General features: G+C 47.0%; 1 long non-coding RNA gene across 2 annotated transcripts; it reads right to left on the bottom strand.

The window, feature by feature from the left end:
* Positions 1-2307: 2307 nt before the first annotated feature.
* LOC119155523 lies at positions 2308-12831 on the bottom strand. Of its 2 annotated transcripts, XR_005106743.1 has the most exons (4): positions 12684-12831; positions 11106-11262; positions 5102-5251; positions 2308-2417 (listed from the first exon to the last, which is right to left on the bottom strand). It is a non-coding gene; the product is annotated as an uncharacterized LOC119155523 (long non-coding RNA). The 2 variants fall into 2 exon arrangements; XR_005106744.1 differs by lacking the exon at positions 2308-2417 and having other exon boundaries at positions 4265-5251.
* Positions 12832-13639: the final 808 nt, after the last annotated feature.

The following is a 13639-nucleotide window of genomic DNA, read 5'->3' as shown; positions in this document are numbered from 1 at the left end:
GTTGAATGTTTCCTTATCTACCTTTCATACCTCGTCAATTCTTCATTTAAAACACTGATAATTAAAAATGCAGAAGGGAACAATCACAAGGGGAGCTTAAAGAGCTTTAACAATATATTTGAAATAATAATAGCATTACATTACAGGGAACAACATCTTCTTATTAACTAACTGCTGTGCAATAGTGCCAAGGGATCCCAAGCAATGGCTCAAAATGGGAGGTGTCCCTGGGACTAGATGATCTTTAAGTTCCCTTCCAACCCAAACGGTTCTGGGATGCTATGAAACACCCTCTGCATTAGGTGTTATGCAAGGACAAAAGCTGCTATAAAAAGTGTACTAACTCCCTGCAGAATGCGAAAGGCAGCCTAGCAGATGTTCACATCTTCACTTGCCGAGACAGATCCTGAAGTTTTTCTTAGTTCATACTGAATTCCAAAGGTTGATAAAATGTTGCCTGAACTAAGGCTTTAGGAGCTCTCTTCTTCAAGCTACTGTGCATTTTACAATGAAAGATTTCCATCAGATGATACATCAGTTAAAAATAACTTGGAAATGTCAAGCAATCCTAAGTACATGTCCCACAGGTCTGCATGTCTTGAATACTGAAAAGCCTCCCATTCACGCATTAAGTGACAAGCCTCACCTCTGCCACTGGAAACAGCATATCCAATGCCTTCTGTTTTGATAGGGGGGTTATTTTGCAATAAAATTGTCCTAATAGACACTGCTCAGTGTTTATGTTAAAGGCGGCAGACCAAAACCCTCTGATTTGCAGCTGGAGTAGAATGGGATTTGAGGTTGGTTCCTGTGGGATTTTTTCTTAGGAGTCCTGCAACAACCCTGTAGAAAATCTACAGTTACCAGCTTCACCCTTCATAAAAATAGAAAAGCTAGCATTTGGCATGAAATGAGGAACAAGCAGCAAGGGCTCAAGACTTTCAGCTGTGAGTACCACAAAACCCCCCCACGCTTTCTTCGCTACGGCTCAAGAAGCACCAGGGCTGCCTTAAGACTATGAATTGCCTCTACTTCACATGGAGGTCCAAGAGTATCCTGCATCGTGACCCTCTGTAAAGGGCTAGTTACTACAAATGAAGAGAGGTGGAATTGAAAGCATACCTGGATGTTGCAGCTACTCTGCAAGACAAAAGAAATTGGTAATGTCATACGCAGTTCAGTATAAAGATCCGGCCATCCAGAGTCATTTCACTGCACTGGGATGGGTCCGAGTTCTATTTCTTCTTTTAGCCACAGTACAGCAAAATCAGCTCACTTAAACAACTGGACAGGAACCCCTATACAATAGCCCCAATGTGCCTTTAATTGCAAAAATAGTCATTAGCCAATAATCTCATCTACCATTACTCATCTGTATAGTCCCAATCCCTTTAGCAAGGAGGGAAAGCAGCAGCCATCATTTATGGGGAGAATACAATTGAAATGAGTATAATTCCTCAATTAATCAAAAAGTCATCATAAACATCCTGTGAAATTACAAAAAAAAAGACATCTTAGCTCAGGAATGAAGCTCTGTTGGTCTCATTCCTTTACATTAAAAAAAAAAAGAAAAAAAAAAACAAAAAACGGAAGAGCATGACAGCCTAACTGTCCAGAAGCTTTCTCCAAGCTTCACATTACTTTCTCCTTTCCATCCTGCCCCCAGAATGTCTTTGGGAGGCACTTATGGCCACACTTCTCACACCCATCCTCACCAAAAGATGCTCAGCAACAGAGGGCTGTCCCAGCTCTTCCTCACAGGAGCTGAGGATGCGGACAGAGTAGGAGGCCACTCAGCAGGAAGTCTCCTCACAAGTGGAAGGAACCCACCTAAGACTTCATGACCTCAAAAAAGCAGGAATCGGAGCTGAAGGTCAAAACTACTTGTAAGAATAAATAGCTATTCATTTTTTACCAGGATTTGAGCGATCAAAGGATGGAAATACATTGGGAGGAAAAGGAAACAAAGTTAGAGGGATAAAGGCAAGGCATGAGCACAGTCTGGGGCTGTCCTTCAGAGGGCAGGATAGAATAGACTATTTCAGTTGGAAAGGACTGAAGCAATCATCTAGTCCAACTGTGACCACTTCAGGGCTGACCAAAAGTTAAAGCATGTTGTTAAGGACATTGTCGAAATGCTTCCTAAGCACTGACAGGTGTGGAGCATCAGTCACCTCTGTAGGAAACCTGTTCCAGTGTTTGACCATCCTCTTGGCAAAAAAATCCTTCCTAATGTCCAGTCCAAAGCTCCCCTGGTGCAACTTTGAACCATTCCCACGTGACCTCCCACTGGATCCCAGGGAGAGGAGCTCAGCACCTCCCTCTCCACGTCCCCTCCTCAGGAAGCTGCAGAGAGCAACGAGGTCACCCCTCAGCCTCCTTTTCTCCAAACTGGACAGGCCCGAAGTCCTTAGACTCTATAAAGAAAACAAAGAACAAAGACTTACAGAAAGCATGGTCAAGTGAAGGAACAAAGAGCATGAGCTGGAGGTCAGAGAACTGAGATGCCACAAACGGTGAGGAAGTCAACAAATAAACCGGCCCTTGGCAGTCGGACACCTGAATTTTTTGAGCTAATCCCTCTACTTTCACTTGCCCTGACAGAGTCGGTGCCTGGAACAGAATTTGAGACAAAGGCAGGATAAGGGAAAGGCACATCAGAGGTGGTGAAAAGGATTAGAAGCTGCATTTTTTTTCCCCTCTATAACCTCTAATATTTTATAGCTTCACCTCAAAAGAGTACGCGATCGCACATGGTATAACCTTCGGGAGGCGAGTTTGCAGGTTGTCCTACACGACTTGCTGTCAATCGCTGTATAAATCATTGCACTCTTGATTTTTCTCATGCTTGTATTCCAAATTAGACTTTCTCAGCAAAGCTGCTGTTCAATCTCAAGGAGGGTTAAATGGTTTTCCAGCTGATCCTTGGCCACATCCTTTCTTTCAACTCAGCTCAAAATAAGGGCCAAATCCAAGCTTGGCTCTGTGCCATCTGTTTTCAGTATTACTTGATAAGTTCCTTTTGTCTGGAAAAGCCTTCAGATTTATCTTCCACTTTTCCCCCATACAGAGATAACAGGCAAATCACAAGCACCTTTGCTGAACATGTGCGACTCAGATGGTCGTGAAACGTAGCTGGGCTCCGCTTCCACACCCCGATTTACAAGACCTGAAGTAATTTGTTGTTTCCTACTTGTGAGGCATGCCAGCCCGGTCCAGATATGTCAGTAAGGGACTTAACGAGACATCAATTTGTTACTGATTAAGCTTCGCCACTGCAATCGCTGGGCTGCACAGCGATACATGTTGGTGTAGAGCTCTCCAGGGAAGTTCATGAGATTCCACCTACATCTGTCTATTCCAGATTTTTCCTCCCAGCCCAGCAAACTTGGCAAAAACATTCTGATTTCTGCTTAAGCGGGTTGTGAAAAAGTAACATTCTCATCTGGGAGCAGGTCTCCAAAGACTTCTGTGGAGGATGCGAGCACGGCTCCCACGGTCGGGCTAGCCCCAAGGCTCACGTCTGAGAGGGCATCCTCAGCCTGGAAGTGCTCCACAGCCTCAGCAGAGCAAAGTGGTTTAAACTAGCATGGCTGATTCACGGAAATGATAAAACCAGAGTAGGAGATCTAATCTCTAGGCAGCAGGAAGAGGTGATGGGAAGGCCAGCTGTGAAAATTGCTTTCATTTACACAATGCACAAGAATGGGCCAAAAAATGCTACTGTATGATGATGTCCTGTGCTGTATCACATGAGCTGGTCAGAAAACATTTGCAGGATTATTACAATGTATAATTTCTCAGATTAATCAGGAAACTCCTGATATATCACATGCTGAAATCCATGGGAAAAAGCCAACCGCTTTCAGCATGCATTGGAAGAAACCAGAAAAATTATACTAATGCACAAACTTGCAATAGGACACAAGTAAAATGATATCCCTGCTTATAAATGCAGTCATATCAAGCAGACTGTAAAATTAAACTGATGCACTAACAGGCAATACAGCCTAAGCAAAAAATTATATCCCTAGCTATCTACTAATACTGTCGCATACGTCAAGTGGGCATGATTAGTGTGTTACGAGGCTGTTACTTAGGCACACAAAATATAGACAAAAGTTTATTATTTCTCATGAAAGAGGTTTTGGGTTGTTGGTTTTTTTTTTTTAAGACAGACAGTCACATTTAGGTTTATTTTTGCAATACACTGCTAAGTTATTAAAGAAAGCATTGTATAGAGGTGAACTCAGAAGCCTCGGAATGAGGGAAAACACCCTTTATTATGCGTGATTTGTGGTTTATCTTCTGCTCAGTAAAATATGAATAACATCCCTTTGGTGAGGCCCTAATGCATTAACATTTTTACATGGCAGTAAAACACACAGATTGGAAAGGAATGCAACTCACAAGCACCACAAGTCAGCATTTACACACGTTTTAAGGGCTTTGACACAACAATCAGGTTGCTGCACGGTGTTACCCTGCTTTGGTTGATGGATAGTTGCTACCCGTGTAAGATCACAGAACAGTCAGGGTTGGAAGGGACCTCTGGAGATCATCTGGTCCATCCCCAAGATGTTTCACCCCCGTATGGAAGCAAGGTACCTGCAGGCAGCTTGCTCCATCAGCGCCAGGGAAAGCCTGGGCACACAGAGAACAAGAGCTTCTTTGACAATGGTAACTTGTATTAAAGCCTTTAGCAATTATTTCTCATCAAAGCCTCTAGATAATTAAGTCCTCTTTCCAAATGAGTGCAACAGTTCATGCACGTTTCCCACTGCTGCCTTGTTAAGCTGGGTGACCTACATGAACGATGCTGCAGCCTCGGACAAGGCTCCATCTCACAGACACACCAAAACGTCAGTCGTACAATCACTCCTGAGCATCTGCTTTGTGGCTGCCCTGGCACAACCGTTACAGGCACTGAGCTTTTCATCCTTGAAGACGATCCCACCAGGACTAACGTGTACAATGCGGGGAATGTTCACTTTTTCCTACCAGCCAGCAAAAATCTGAATTTCTACACTGTAGATCCAGGTGCAAAGGCACTGATGGCCCTTCGGCTAGTTTTCCATCTCTAGGAGGCTCTGTTATTTACCTCTGATCTGGCTGGGATTCAAGCTAATGCAATAGAAGTGAACAATCTTTACTGCTCTTGCAAATAAATTGAGCCATCCTGTTGCCATGTCATACAAATTCATACGGTGAGATTTGCTCTGCGTTTCACCTCTCCTTGCCGTGTATAGGTCTAGGAATATAACAGAGATCATTCAATGAATGTCTGCAACTTGCATCTACTCCATCTTAATGACAACACAGCCTACATATAACTAGATGTCCCTATCCCCCCTACCCCAGACACATTTTCTTGATTCACCTTCAAAATCTGAGTGGGTGAGATTTTACATTTATCCAGATTTCCACCCCATCCCCCACCCCACCCCCACCCCACCCCCAACTGCTGGCTGCCACATGGCTTGAATACAGACACACAAACTGGCTGCGAGGGTCCCGACATGCCCACGGCCACCCAGGCACTGTGAGAGCCCTTTCCTCCAGGAAAGCGACCCCTCTGCCACTGCTGACTCTGGATATCCAAAATTACTCTGGCTTTTCTCTCAAAAGGATGTTTGCAGTTGGAGGAGAAGAGAAGCAGCTTGATTTATGCTCTCTCAGAAATGGATATATATATATATATTATTTTTTTTTAATGTTAAAAACTACTTCTAAGTATTTTGGACCAGCCAAGCAGCCTGCTTGCTTTGCTTACAAACTGCTATTTACCCATCTTTAGTTCAGAGACAGGTGAGGTTTCTTATAGAAGCAGCTGAATTATAAATACAGCAAGGAAAAGATGCCCTTTGCCCCGCTGCAGCTACCGTTCAGGTGGTACCACCCTGTGTTCCCTGCTCAGGGTAACCCTCCCAAAGTGTCTCTGAACAAGGCACAAGTAGTCCCACATAGCACGGAAGGATCCAAAAATCCCTGTGCTTTTGCACAGGGAACACTGGGCTGATACGGAAAATCACTAACAACTGCAAACAGTCCGAATTCATCCCGCCGGGAAAAGGCACTCCCTTTCCTCCATGATCCTCTGTGCAGGCAGCTGAGCCAGCACATCTCCGTGCCCCTCGCCTGCCTTCCCACCAGCCCCCCAAGACATCCCTCTCCCACTCACACTCCCAACACAAACTGCAAACTCACAGTGCAGCTACCTCCCTAACGTTACCATGGTTTCCCAGGTCTCCTACCAAAGCTCATTCCTGCGATGCAACCTAAAACGTTTTTCTTAAAACCTGTAAGAGATTCCTATGCACGGATTGCAGTCCCGATCTTTTTCCTCCCCAGCAGCTGATTTATTAAAAATACCTAATCCCAGCTGTACCAGCTTCTCAAGAACACACCCCAATGGCTTCTGAGGAAGGAAAAACCTGTATAAAACGTGAGAGACAGGATTTCACAGCCATAACAGCTAGGGGAGCATCAAATCTGGGGACATAATCACATCAAGTTCCGATGATTCTTATAGCGTGGGAGATTAAAATCATACATCTTTCAGGGTTGGCTTTTTTTCATATTTGAAAGAAGCCACTCAAGCCTCTCGAACCAAGATTTCTGATGCAAGAACTCCACACCGCAGACCAAAAATAGCAGAATTATGAGTGCTAAAAGTGTCTAGCAAGGCTTTTTATTTTAATTCATATTTGAGAAAGGTTTCTAGCAGCTGGAGAAAGTAAGAGCTGTATTCATAAAATCCTTGGCTATTTGCCACACAAATGGTGCTTTTATTGAGCAGGGGGTGGGGGACGGGGAATATGCCTATTCCGCATCAGGAATGCATTTCTTCGATTCATAAATCCTCCCCCCACTCCCCCAGCTGACTAAAGGAAACCTTTCTCAGTTTGCCACTGAGATGAGAGAGGGTGAGAGCGATTCTCCAAGAGCCCCAGCCTCACAAGAAGGCATTTCAGCTGAAACAACATGCGTATTAAAAACATGCACACAAATAGGACTATGTGCCACAGCCTGGCCGAGGGATGCTCAGACCCAGCACAGACAACAGCGGGGACAAACCTCTCAAAGGTGCAGCTGACCCATCATACCAGCAGCCTGCTACCAAGTGTAACGGCCTGCCATAAATGCATACATTTTTCAGGACAGGTCTGAGAGTTTCTAGTCTAAAACACTCATTCAGACACAGGCGGGGAGAAGGAATGAGTTATGAGGACGGGGAACTGAAACATCGAAAGACTGAGGGCTAAGTAAAAAAAAAGAAATAAAATCTAGATTTACTTCAGAGCTAGTCATTGAAGATGATACATAGACAGAACTTGAAATAGGAACTCGAACACCTGATTTCCCCCAAGCAAAGCTCTGTTCTGAATTGCAGGTACCAAAAGGCACTAAAGATGCTCCTAAGATGCAGCCACTAAGGCACAGGGGGAGTACCTTACCTTGGGTTGCTCTGGGCTTAGAGACTTTGCAGCTCAGCACTGTTAAAAATGGAGCAGTTTGGGTAAATAAGAGAGGTCTAACTTTTGGCACATTCCCAGGTGGGGAGCTTAGAAGTAAAAATAAAATAAAAGCCACTTAAACATTAGGGCTTGGCAGCAGCCAAGTGGAAGGTTTGGATGGGGATTTTTGGACTTCAGCTCAGCTCTCCTGCTTTGGACATTTCAACCCTTAACTGCACGTAACCCTTGACGGTTTGCCCGGCATCCCACAGGGGCTGAGCCCAAACCCCGAGGCCCTGGTCAAGACATGAACCAGGCACTAGACGTGCAGGGACTGACCTCGCAGCATCCCACCACCCCAGGCAGGAACATCTGCACTCCACAGTCCTGTCCAAATAACAGATTCTGATGCTTCAACAAGCCTCGCTAAGTATTTCTTCATTTCATACCATCTGTGCGTGGTTTAATTTTAGCCTTACTCTTGTCCTGGCCATTGTGGACGTGGAGAACGTGCTGTTCCACCCTGTTTGCACTGGTGCTCTGATACAGAGCAGCAAAACAGAGGGAGCAAGGGAATAGTGGACTGATTCTGCAAGGTCACGGATCTTCAAACAGCATCTCATATCAGGTCAAAAAACGCTGGATCTACTCTACAGGCGGCAAACCAAATCCTAAATTCTTCCTCAGCCTGTCCCTGGAATAGATGCCCATGGGTCCAAATCAAAGGGTGAGGATAAACTTCAGACTCCTCACCACCGAGTGCTTTCCCAGCTGAGCTCATCAGGCAAAGCCAAGACGTCTGCCAGCTCTCTCAGATTATGCCCTAAAAGAAAACATACTTGGCAAGCCACTGAAAAAATGCCATAAGCAGCTCACACGGTCATGGCTTTTCCCTCCGCACCGCTAGAAGTTATCTCCAGGCTACAAAGTTTCTGTAGGAATTGTATCACCCACAACTAGCAAAGAAAAGGAGGGTAAGACTCTGTGGAAACAAAAAAATACCCCCCACCTTTCCACATAGCGCACCTCATGTCCATATCGTGCTTCACAGTTGTGGATGAAGCCTAAAGGATTGATTCCATGATTGCAGAGAAAGGATTAGTGCACCTATCTGCTTTAAAAATGACGCCCGAAACCCTCAAATAAAACATCACCCTAATCACAGAGCATATAAAAAAAACCCCACCCAGGAATTCATTACTATTAGCTTCTAATGGGATGAGGAACCTAGTTACTGATTTGTGCCCTTAAGAAAACCTTCTCCAGAAGTCTTATTCTCATGTAGGAGGAGTAAACCACTAGGAAAACATGTCCTTCCCTAACTGCTGGTTAGAGCGTGGATGCACCCAGGGCCTGCATATGCAAGCAGTCTCTTTTCAGCGGCCTCCTCATTAAATGAATGTTTAGCACATTGCATGCTGAAAGTGTTTTATTTTCAATGTAAGAAATACCACACTCCTTCCCCAGCCTGACTCAGGGAGGGGTTCCAAGCATACATTCCCACCAGAGCATCACATGTTGCCATACAGTTCAGCTTTTCACCCAATTCCAAAAAAAATCAAAAAAAACCCCAAAGAGACCACAATAGACTTTGGACCCACATGCGCTATATTTTTGAAGTAACACTTCCATATTGCATGCTGTTACATTATATTACAGCAAGCTAATCACAAGATTGTTTTTTGAATAACCAACCCCCAGAAAAGTTGATTTCCAACACTATAGCACGACAGACTGACATCTGCTCTTGGCCAGTACATGGGGTTTGATAAATAACATCAGTTACATAATATAAATGGGAATTGCTTGGTTACAAATCTAATGTGCTTAAGCCTCTGATGCGTAGTTTCTCTAACATTCAAAAAAATCCCACCATTTCACATGTCACAGTTTACCCACTGCTGCATTATCTCATAACTAGCTCCTCCAAAAACAGACTGGGAAAGCAAATCCCACCGAAAATTCACAGATTTAGGACACTTACAAGGGTTGGACAGCATGCCTCAGAACCTGAGCTTTTGTATAAGCAGATGCACAGCCTTCCGGGTGGGTTTTGATCACATTGAACTGGAAAACTATACTGTCCTAACCTCTTCCCAAACGGGCTGAGAGGCTCAGGGTGCTGAGCTGAAGTCCTTTGACAGGTCAGATGCGGCTCCAGATGATCAGCTACAAGCCCTTCCACAGGTTCACGACAGCGACTGGAGCCAGCACTGCAGCAGGCAGCACGCAGGTTTGCCCCGGTGTGCTCCCAACCCTTCAGCATCCTGCTGTTTAGCCCTGAGTCACCAAAACAGCCCCTTGCATAGTGAGGGGGGTTTTGTGCCCGAGAGGAGCATCAGTAAGATGCGAGCACGTGGCATAAGCCTCTGAGAGCTGCGAGGTACCCGTATTTCTGTCCAGGACTCCTGCACTCCGCAAAGGGGTACAACCCCCCCATGTTTTAGCATTCAGACCTAATTTCTACTGTAAATCCAGCCTGGTAGCACACCAGGGAGAGCTGAGTGCCCCAAGCAAAGGGCCAGGCACCCCCCAGCAGCTTTCCCCGTGCCATCACACAGCCCCTGTCTGTGAGGAGGGCGGAGGTGACACCAGCTCAGCTGTGGGGGCTGGCTCCTGGCTGGCATTGGAGCGCAACAAGGGGCATAAGCAGCAAAGCAAGAGAGAACAAGCCCCGGCAGGATGCATTTAGTAATTGCGAACCCAGAAAACCTGACTGCTAACACACAGTGTCTGAAGAAGCAAAGACAACTGGCCACAAAGGAACCAAAGGCATGGGAGGATGCCCTCCCCTAAACAGAGACTATATCTTGCTGCTCAAACAGGGGATTTCTCAATGAGTAGAGAAAAAAAAAAGGAAAAAAAAACCAAAAAAACACAACCCCAGGGACTGCAAACCACCCAGCCTACAGCTGGACTAGCACCTAGTCTATGTTTGATTTCCCTTTTAAATAAGCTGCAACGCTACTAGGCACAGACAGAGCATTCAGAGATAAGCGTAAGCAGAGGGAAGAGATTTCTACTCTGCTCCACAGGCAAATACCATTTTGTGTGATCTACACCAAAAATAAACCCGCCACTTTGCCAGACACCAGTCTCCATCTCCTAGCAACCCTCCCCACCCAGCACTTTACTCAAGACCCTTCAGGCCCTGCCTATGAGCACAGCTCCCCACCCAGCGTGCATGAGTGAGAGGTATAGAATATAGATACACACACATAGAACGTATGCACAAAGGTAAACTAAGCAAATGCCCTCCAGCCTGAGCCCCAGCGCTGCTCTCCAGGAGCAGACCAGGAGCAGGACGACTGCTCTCAGCCTCACCAACACCCATGGGGTGGAAGGTGCTCACCCACCTGGAGGAATGCTTGCTGCCCAGCAAAGGGCTTGCTCTAGGTCTCCTGTAAACCTTAAGCCCCCACAATACATTCAGTAAACGAAAAAGCTGATTAATATTAATTCAATGTTTCTAGTAAACATCTTCTGTGTGTGTAACGGGCTGTGGAAATGCTCATGATGCATCAGCTTGCTCAGAGATTTAATTACCAACTTCTAGGAAACAAGACAGGAAAATGGTACATCTCCATACAACAGCTCCTGTTAAATATATTAGTTTAACCATTACAAAACCACCATTCGAGATCTCACCTATTTGTGTGGTGCTTCATTCAGGCAGAGTCAGGGCTTGCCAAGACTGGGAGCAGAGATCAAACAAACCCTGTGTGCTCTGGTGAGCAAAGGCAGAGGAGAGCCGCCGAGAGTTTGCGAGGTAGAGCCTTGCCTGGACTAACAATTTTGCAGGTGCCTGAAGAAGACAGAGATTTCTCAGGCTTTCCTGGCGATAGCAGTAATGCTATCTTATCCAAAGTTTACTGTTTGTAAATACGGTTTCTCTTATGCCTTCACGTACGTCTATTGTTCTGATTGAACAGATACGGCTTCGGTGTACTACCTATGGTGTGGTACTACAGCAACCTTCACGTTTCTACCCTGAGCTCCTTATTTTATGTGTTCATATGACTGGATTTGTTGAACCGAGTTGTCATTTTATTATTTATGACAGTACAGTCGCATAGCCTGGTCATTATTTTATCAGGTATCCTTTGTTTATTCACACTGCTGGTCCGGCTTCCCAAATAGCTCTTTCCCGCTTCAGAGCATGGGTTGCGTTAGTGACTGCCTTCCGCTGCTTCATGCAGCTGGATAAGAAATGGAGAAGTCAGAATTAATGCTGCTAAAGCATGGCAGCACGACTCTTCAGCTACACTAGACCAATTTCAGCATTCAGCCATGCTGCTTACTAGGGATGAGCAGGCATTTTTTAAAAATGTGAACTATTTGTGTGGTCCAGACAAAGTTTCTGTGCTATTTAGGAGATGAGGGAGAACATCCTGCTTTCATTAGGAAACCTTTTGGACTTTCGGCCAGAATTGGCTGTTGAGTGATGGCTTGAAGGGGAAATGGATCTGAACCAACCCTTCTTGCAGTGCAGCGCTCTGAGCTGAAGAGCAGCTCCTGCTTCGCTGAGCTCTGGCCTGGAGATGCAGGGGACCCAGGACAGCATTCACAGGGGTTCTGTCACCCAGGCAAGAGGCAGCCGAGGCCACAGGACTGCAAAGCAGGGAGACATCACCTTACAGCACACACCTGCACCAGCTGCTCACCAGCCACCGTTACCGTGCAGCATGGCAAGGGCTTTCTTTTTTCTGGGTTGCAGTTGTCTTAATGAGTAAAAAGGGGAAAGCTTCATCAGAGAAAAGCATCAGGCTCGCTAAATGGGTGCTGCCTTCAGGGGAGGGTTTCCTCCCCCCCAAAGTACAATCCTAATGAGAAGTTCTAGCAAGAAGTAGCCCACTTAGAGTGGCTGTGTTATTACTTAATATGCAGCTTTACCCTACCAGACCACGGGCTCTCCCAGGGCAGAAACGCTAAGGAATGGATAATGCTATTGCTAGGATGAGCTGCTAGCTCATGAGAAACAGCAGCGGAGGGACACGGAGATGGTTTCAGCTGGCTGCACTGACTGCTGACGTTATTGATGTTTCCTGCCCCGTGCATCTATTTCACTCCTTTGTATTAACACAGCTACTGACCCACACGCAGGCTCCCACGGCGGCTTTGCCAGGCAAGAACTGCTCACCCACCACCACAGCACAACGCTGCCCAGCCGTGGGTAGCGCCACCATCACCCCAAATTCAGCCCTCCCCAGCCCCCCATGAATTTACCTTGCCACACTGCTGGGTCTCCACTTCGCCTAGCCTGAGGTCCAGGGCGAAGGGCAGCAAGGAGACATCCGTAAGCGCCATCTCCCTTCCTCAGCAGGGAGAACCCAGGGCAGAGAACCCAGGGCACAGCACCCAGCACCCACCCCACAACCACCCTCCTCCTCTCCACAACACTTCCTCCCCTTCCAGCCCACTACCAACCACCCCAGCACAACACCCCACCCCTTCCTCCCCACTCCCCCACCTTATTTCATTACCGTTAATCCCTTCCTCCCACCCCAGGCACAGCTGGGCCTCGCTGGGTGCCTGTGGGGCCATGCTCCCACCCCACAGCATCCCTCTGTGGGCCTCATGCAGCTGCCCTGGCTGGTGCCACTCCACGTGCAGTGTCACCAAACGGAGGGGTCAACCCAGGCACGGTGCACCAAAAGGAGGGCATACCCCAAGGCCAGTGTCCCTCTCTGATGGGTGCATCCCCACCCCCATGGGCAGGTGCATCCCAAGCAGGGTGCACCCCTAGGACAGTGTCACCTTCAGGGTGTCACTCCAAGGAAGGTGTCACTTTCAAGCACGTGGTCTCCAAGGAGGGTACCACTTCCAAGAAGGTGCACCCCAAGGAGGGTTCAACCCAAGCAAGGGTGCACCCCAAGGATGTCACCCTTAGGCAGCTGCATGCCCCAGGTAGATGTCACTCCAGGGAAGGTGCCACCAGCAGCCAGCTGCACCCTCTGACAGGTGCCATCCCACACCAGGTACACCATAAGGAGGGTGCATCCCAAGGAGTGTCCCCGTCAGGCAGGTGCACCCCAAGGAAGGTGTACACTAAGGGTGGTGTCACCCCAAGGAGGGTGTCACTCCTAGGCAGGTGCCCTCCTGGGAGGGTGTCACCCCAGGGAGGGTGTCACTCCTAAGCAGGTGCGTGGCAGGGAGGGTGTACCCTAAGGATGGTGTCACCC

This window comes from Falco rusticolus, chromosome 11 (genome assembly GCF_015220075.1).
Source record: "Falco rusticolus isolate bFalRus1 chromosome 11, bFalRus1.pri, whole genome shotgun sequence".
Taxonomy (NCBI): domain Eukaryota; kingdom Metazoa; phylum Chordata; class Aves; order Falconiformes; family Falconidae; genus Falco; species Falco rusticolus.
The sequence above is the reverse complement of the archived record's forward strand: the minus strand, read 5'-3'. Positions and strand labels throughout refer to the sequence as shown.